Raw genomic sequence first — 7419 nt, 5'->3', positions numbered from 1 at the left:
TTTTAATACATCTCCATGTAAATATAGACATCATGTTTTATAATGGATATACTTCAAAAAAATAAACAAACTTTCTCTTAAAGAGTGTTTGTTTTTACAGGCCATTTCTTAATTATCATGGAGAATACAAAGTATGGATGGGCTTTCAAATAATACGAACACTCTCCAGCTAAAATGAAAGCCTTATATATATGTATAATACTAAGTGACTGGTAATTGTCTTTTCCCACTGCGGCAAGTAGAGACACAGCTTTACCTTCACATGGAAAAGAAGGAGATGATGTCCTGCGGAAAATTGAACTAAAACATAAGTTTTTAAAAGGAAAGAAAAAGAGAAAGAAGGATGATTTGAGAGATGGAGGATGGACGCTTATTAGTTGAGAATGTCGAAGAGGTCAATGGACTCACGCATTGCATGATATACCAAAGCCACACGCATCTACATATAAACATACACGGCCTTATTCCCTTTGAGACTCTTTCTTTTTCGTTTTAATTTTTCCTGCTTCCCGCGAAGTGATTGTCGTTTGTTTCTTTTTTGTTTTAAAAAGAAAGAAAAAGAACTCTTTTTACCTGCAAAACTGGCCTTCGTTGTGAAATAAGAAGATAAATTAATCCACGTCATTTGTTTACCTTATTATACAAGGACTCTGATTCATATCTACTAGTAGTCGTGGTGGTAATTGGGCCTCAGGCGTGACGATTATTAACTATTCTAATTTGATTTGGTTGGCTATCAACGTCCCTTTTCAATATCATTGATCATGACACACGGGGCCTACTGTTTGCAGTCGAATCAGTGCCAATATACACTTGGATTTGTATTCGAAGCTTAGCAATGCCCGAGATTTTTGTTAACTTTTCAAAGTGAAATCTCAGGATTCACTTGATTTGCGGTGAGAATGAGTTGAACTGATGTTGAGTTTAACGTCTCTTTCAGCAGCGAGGCTATATTCCATATGAGCTCCCGGCGGGAATCGAACCCAGGTCTTCCAGGCCAAAGGCGCATACGCTAACCGCTTAACCACGAAGGAGGTCTTGCTGTGAGAAGAAAGAGAACTTTCGAAAATAGACAATTACACATAGTTTAGTCATGCTTATAGTACTAGTGCAAAGATAGCTTACGAAACAAAAGTAACGGCTATGTTGTCTCGAAAAACTTGTGAAGTAATTTATCTTGTCTCGAGAAGTGTAGACCCCATATATTTCTATTACAATGGTTTGTGTCATTTCATATCTAGTCACAAATATTTTGTACCGTTTCATCTCGTGAAGTATCCATATAAGAATGCTATCCTACCTTATTTTTCCATTTACCTGATTTATATTTGAAGCATCCCACTAAGTAACACTGTATGCCATTTCAGTGAATTTGAGAAAGAAAAAAAAAAAAACTTAGGATTATAGCAGAGCCGGATCCAGGATTGTCTGAGGGGAGTGAACCAATAACTACCAAAATAACCAATCACACTGAAACTCCTCAAAGTGACATGTGGCAATATTCTTTCCTCCTGACAACGCTGACGCATAGATCGATGGAAAATATTTTAAAGAGGGTCCCAAGTGTTATGCAGGACAAAATGTTGTTCTTTCCTCCTTACTTGACAAATGTTACATTGTTTTGCTTGGTGAATCCTCTCCTTAAACCTTTAGAAATTCGACTTAAATTATTGCTTTTGCAAACCTCTGCTTTCTTTTAAGCCCAAAACGTTCCGAATGTGTTGCTATTTTCACTGCTAGCTTCTCATTTTAGATAGTGCATATTTACAACGAAGGGGGCGTTCTTTTATGAGATCAGACTGTTACCATACTAGCCACCACTGGGCAGTGAAGAAACGAGTCTTTCAGTATATGTCACCCATGTTCTACACTACACTTAATTCCACTCAATATATTCCAAAATGTGCCATACAGAGTTATTCAGTCGGTTGCTGCTTCATTTCTTGTTCCTTTCTAACGTTTCTTTTGCTTTGATTTGATTGAATTTTCAGTTTAGCGTCCCTTTCAACAGCGAGGCTATATGAGACGTGGACCTATAGCTTAACGATAGATCCGAACCACATGAGCTCCCACCGGGAATCGAACCCACGTCTTCCATGCCAAAAGGCACGGTAACCAATAATAAAGCCATACTTATTATTGAACTATATTGGGTAATGACTCGCGTATCTTCAAATGTTGATACTCTTCATTGTGTTCGTACCATCACTTTATCAATTTATAGTTTTTTTTTTACAGTACTATGAGTCGTGTAACACTAAAACAGTACGTGAACAAGCGTTATTCACGAAATTAGAGAAATTTTTCATCTCGTCTCAATTGCCGTCTTGAAAACGAGATGAGAATTGACTACCTGAATTGAAAAACATCCCCAGTTCACTTTCTCTCTTTAAAAAGAGAAAAAAAATCGTCATCTACTGTATGTTCCGAGTGCTATTAATTTGGATAATATTACATGAATGTAAGTTTAACTCAAAATTCTATTTTTAATGCAAAATAATTTCAGCTATATAGAATAACATTCCAAGTAAAAGGACTTGGGTTGTTATTCAACTCAGTGCAAGGATTTAGGACGTTTTTGCATTCAGAGGATCATGTCGCTGCAATGGAAAGCTTTTGACTGGGGAAAAATTAGTCGGCTGTAATGCTTTATTTGGCCTCAGTTGCAAACAAGGAGACCCCAAAATTAGTGTCGTCTCTCAGATATGTAATAATAACTTTATTTGAACTCTTTCGCCCACCTTTTGAAGTCGACGCGGCAATACTTTTGTTAGCTGTTTGATCTTGGTATGTTTTTAATTCGTAATACCACAACAATCACTTAACAATATTATAACAGAACACAGTATTTCAGGGCTTACTTGGGAAGGGAAAGAAAGACAAGACTACCAATATAAGTAGTTTTTCACGTTTTTCATTCTTATAATAAAATGTAACCAATTATAATTATTCATATTTTCAACATGTAGCGGTACTTAACGACACAAAAATATTTCAAATTGAAAACTTGAATTGAAAAAAAAAATCAGTTCACAGGAATATATACCATGGGCGCCCGAAGCAGGAGCGGATCCAGGACCGACTTCTAGGGGGGGGGCGTGGGTTGTCATACTGCTACTTTTAAGGGCTCCAAACTTTGGGATGGGTTTTATTTATATGTATAAAATAAGAAAGATTCCTCTTGTGGGGGAGGCGATCGCCCCGATCGCCCTCCTCCCTGGATGCGCCCCTGGCCCGAAGGCAGGGGCCAGGAGAGGCCTGGCTCACGAAAATGTATAATGTACATTTCCAACATTAAAACCCGTAAACCAAACGAAATATAGCAACCAGGGAGATGTCTCTCCTAGGAAATTTTCTTCGGACGCCTATGATATGTCCATATGTTTACGTTAATATAGGCTTACCTACAGAGGACTAGCTCGGGAGAGTAATGCTCCCGGAAGTAGAAACGAGAAACACAGTTCTGATTGGTTGGCGTTAACCACTTCTTGCCACGTTGCATTAAAATAGCAGAAAACAAACGATTGCTGCTGTCGGCGTTCGTGGCCGAGTGGGCTGGCGCGAGTTCAAACCCGGCCCGAGGAAAGTTTTTTTTTTACATTTTTATAACGCTTATTAAATTAAAATAATATGAAAATAGTACTTAGAAAAGTGATTTATTTATTTTTGTGCAGATAAGTAGTTGTAGTACTTATGCCCTTGTACTCCATGATATAGGGCTCGTTTTGTTACCCTTGTACTTCATGATATAAATTTTGTGACCAACTTAAAACAACTGGCTAGGATAGCGCGTAAAACAGCTGGCTAGAGTAGCGCGCGGAAAAACGTACTTCCGGGAGTATTACGCTCCCGAGCGGGTCGTACCTACAGGGCCGGCGAGAACGGTCGCGGGCCCCGGGGCTGAGCAATCCCGGGCCCCTGACATGTTCCCTTATGACTTTTTACGTACTTACCACTTAGGACGGAGGTAAACTAAAATGAACATTAAGGCTTATTTTGAACTCTTTATTAGACCATTAATGCGTTTAATTTACATGTTAAACAGTATTGCTATATCTCCAAATAAGTGAATAATAAGAACTCTGAACCTAGTTTATGTTCACTGTTCGCTGGAAAAAAAAAAACATTAATTTTATATTTATGATTTTGTTTAGACCCTATATTTGTTGGTTCTAAGATTTTTGAAGGCTTCAAAACTAACATAAATAAAAAAAATAATATATTTAATACAGTGGTATCAAAATACAGAAAAAAGTAACTTATCTACTTGTAATAGCAAAAGTTCTCCCCCAATGCTCAAAACAAAATAATTTGTGAAGGAAATACAAAAATAACGTATTAAATAGTTAATAAAAGTTGAGAAGGTAAATGTTCTCAACCATCCAACCTACCCTGTATTATGAATATCTTTGCACAAATTGTTGCTATAAATAATTATATAGAAGTAAGCTATACAGCTAGTCTTCCTTAATTAGAGACATGAGGCATTAGGCCTAATTTAGTTATTTCAATGAAATATTGCTCAAATTAATTATAGTGTGATTAATAATGTGATATTAATAGTAATTGTCTGTGGGAGAAATTTATTATATGTATTACTACTAGACAATTGTTACAGTTACAATGTATCCTTTTCTACGTATAGTTACAACAAAATTCTCTTTCTGCCCTTTTCAGGGCGAATTCATCAATGATAGCATCCAGGTTGGTACACTTGAAAAGTTCTGTCTCCACTGCCAACACGCCTGTCTTGACACATTGTAGAGCGTAACATTTTTACTCTATTGAACACAGAGAAAGAGCGCTCTGCACTAGCAACGGTAGCAGGGATTGTGGCGAATATACGAAGAGCGACTGTCAGATTTGGAAATAAAGTTTCTAGATTCAAAGTTTTGATGTTATTTAGGAGATCCCATGGTGAAAGTGTTTTTTCACCAAAATTGGTCGAATATATTAATTTCAGGCTATGCAGTTCATCAGAAAGCTCATCTCCTAAATCTTTTGGGTATCGCTGGACTAGTGCAGCTGCTTGTTCTTGGATGTGGTCACCTGTCATTTCTTTGCAAGACCACAGTACACAAAAATTGTTACACAAAGAGCGCACTGATTGAAAGCGAACTGAGTAAGAATATACAACATTTAGTAATTCTTTATCCTCGGCCGCCGGGTCCCCTTTGGGGCTTCGGGCCCCTACTGCCCCTCCATCTCGCCGGCCCTGCCTACCTACCACTTCCACACAGTTAGCACTTTATGGACTTCCAAACAATGGCGCTGGTTTTTATAGGCCCTGTAATTTTGGGGAGGCCCGTTCAGGTATTCGTGTTTTGTTGTTACATATCCAAGCAATGATACAAGCAAATTTATATCCAAATCCTGGGATAGATAACCAAAGAAATTTGGGGAGGGAGTTCTCCCTCGGTTGCCCAGGATCGACGCCTACTTTTCCAAACAAAAAAAAAAAAAAATTATATTATGATGGCTTTTTGTTCCTTCTACCAAAAAAAAAAAAAAAAAAAAATAATAATAATAAAAATAAGGGACGTTTCTCAATTCGGGCCTTAAACTGTCATGTTTTTAATCTCTTCTGGAATTTGACAATGCACTTCCTGTCCTCACAATCATCTTGTTTCCGAGCAGTAGCGTCATTTCAGATTTTGCTTGGGGGGAGGGGGGCAAGACCCCTTGATATACGTAAAATTTCGCGTTTTTCACTGACTTACTACTATTCTATTGATAAAATTTATATAAATCTGAAACTCAGGGGGGGAGGGGCAAATGCCCCTCCCTGTCCCCTCTAAATGACGTTCCTGTTTCCGAGTCGAGAGCAACACTATGTGATTGTTAATAAGATACGCACGAGAGAAATTCATCAATACGGAAGCCATAAAGATTGAACTGAAACGGAAAATACCAAGTTTCTGAGGACTAAGAACATAGGTAAGCTATTATTACAGAAAAGAACAAGGTTTTTAAGTAGAAGAATGTTTTTAGTCGCTTACAGATATTATTTTTTAAATTACACCTAAATTTCTTTTACACGAGAGAGAATTGATGTTTCAGTATTTTTCCGTCTAGGGTCAGTACAGTGACTAGCAATATCTGGTGCAACAACCCTTATTGGCCCGTTAGCTCAGTTGGTTAGAGCGTCGTGCTGATAACGCGAAGGTCGTGGGTTCGAGCCCCATGCGGGCCACTTCCCTTTTTCTTGTTGTTAATGTAATAATGACATTTGATATAATATGCTTATGATATTTGCTTATTTCATAGTTGCTACGAGTTAACTCGAGTAAATGAAATATAATCTTTAAGTATTTTTTGAAATAGTTATGTTCCACTGTACTACAGTCAATAGTGCTTAACTCTTACGATGAATATGTGAATGCTTCTTCGTGGTAGAGTGGCTAACGCACGCAGTTCCTATACACGTCGACCTAGGTTTGATTCGCAGTGCAGATAATTTTCTCAAATATAAACCATGTGATAATTACGATTCCATTTCAAACTGTATGTACGCTTTCATATTTATTTCAACACAACAGGCGTGATGTGCTATTGCACATGAACTATGATTGGGGACGCGGTGGCTCAGTGGTAGAGCGTTCGCCTCTGGTGCTTGGGGTTCTGGGTTCGATCCCGCTGGACAAACACCGTGTGCGTGGGTTTTCTCGGGGTTCTCCCGTTTCCTCCCACTTTCTTCATTCCACCATTTCATTCATTACTCATTATCACCGTCTCCTTTAGCCTGATCGGCATTAACGTGGGACGTAAAACTCAGATTTCATTTCATTTCATGAACTATGATTATGATATAGTAATCCAATACAAATATAATTTTAGATACACTTACTTTTACATATAGTGCTTTTGTTTATCGGTCTCCATTCATTATATTATACAGGTCTACTATTCTTCGAAAAGCATTTTCACTCATTCCAAATATATCAATATCTGAGCCTACTGATTCCATATAATCGTAGAAGTATTCATTCGCCATACAGAGGATTTATCATATCCGTTTGTGTCTTCACGCAGTAAAACGTACTGTACATATTGCTATTGGTAGTTTTAATTTTGAATGTCGGAACATGCAATTTCTAAATTGGAATTTGAATCAATAGAATCGATTTTATTATTCACAATTGTATGAAGAAGTACTAAGTCATGGAGATTTCGTCTTTGTTTCAATGTTAAGATATATATGAATTCTGTATGTGAGTATATGCAGGAGTATAGACCTGTTTTTCCAGTAAATTAATAATTTTAAAAATTTCCACTGAACATTTTCTATCATTTTACAGTATTTTTTCAACATTCATATTCCAAATGCCACTAGCATGTTCTGAGATGTAACATAATAATAATAATATAAAACTTCAAAAGTGTCAATTGATTTTGAAAATCCGTAGAAAAACTAGAAAT

At 37.2% G+C, this 7419-nt stretch overlaps 1 non-coding gene across 1 annotated transcript; it reads left to right on the top strand.

Moving 5' to 3' along the window:
• The first annotated feature begins 6119 nt into the window (after positions 1-6119).
• TRNAI-GAU (transfer RNA isoleucine (anticodon GAU)) lies at positions 6120-6193 on the top strand. Its single transcript has one exon. It is a non-coding gene; the product is annotated as a tRNA-Ile (tRNA).
• Positions 6194-7419: the final 1226 nt, after the last annotated feature.

The sequence above is a fragment of the Thermobia domestica genome, chromosome 3 (assembly GCF_964235325.1).
Source record: "Thermobia domestica chromosome 3, izTheDome1.hap1.1, whole genome shotgun sequence".
Taxonomy (NCBI): Eukaryota; Metazoa; Arthropoda; class Insecta; order Zygentoma; family Lepismatidae; genus Thermobia; species Thermobia domestica.
This window is presented reverse-complemented; position numbering and strand designations above follow the sequence as displayed.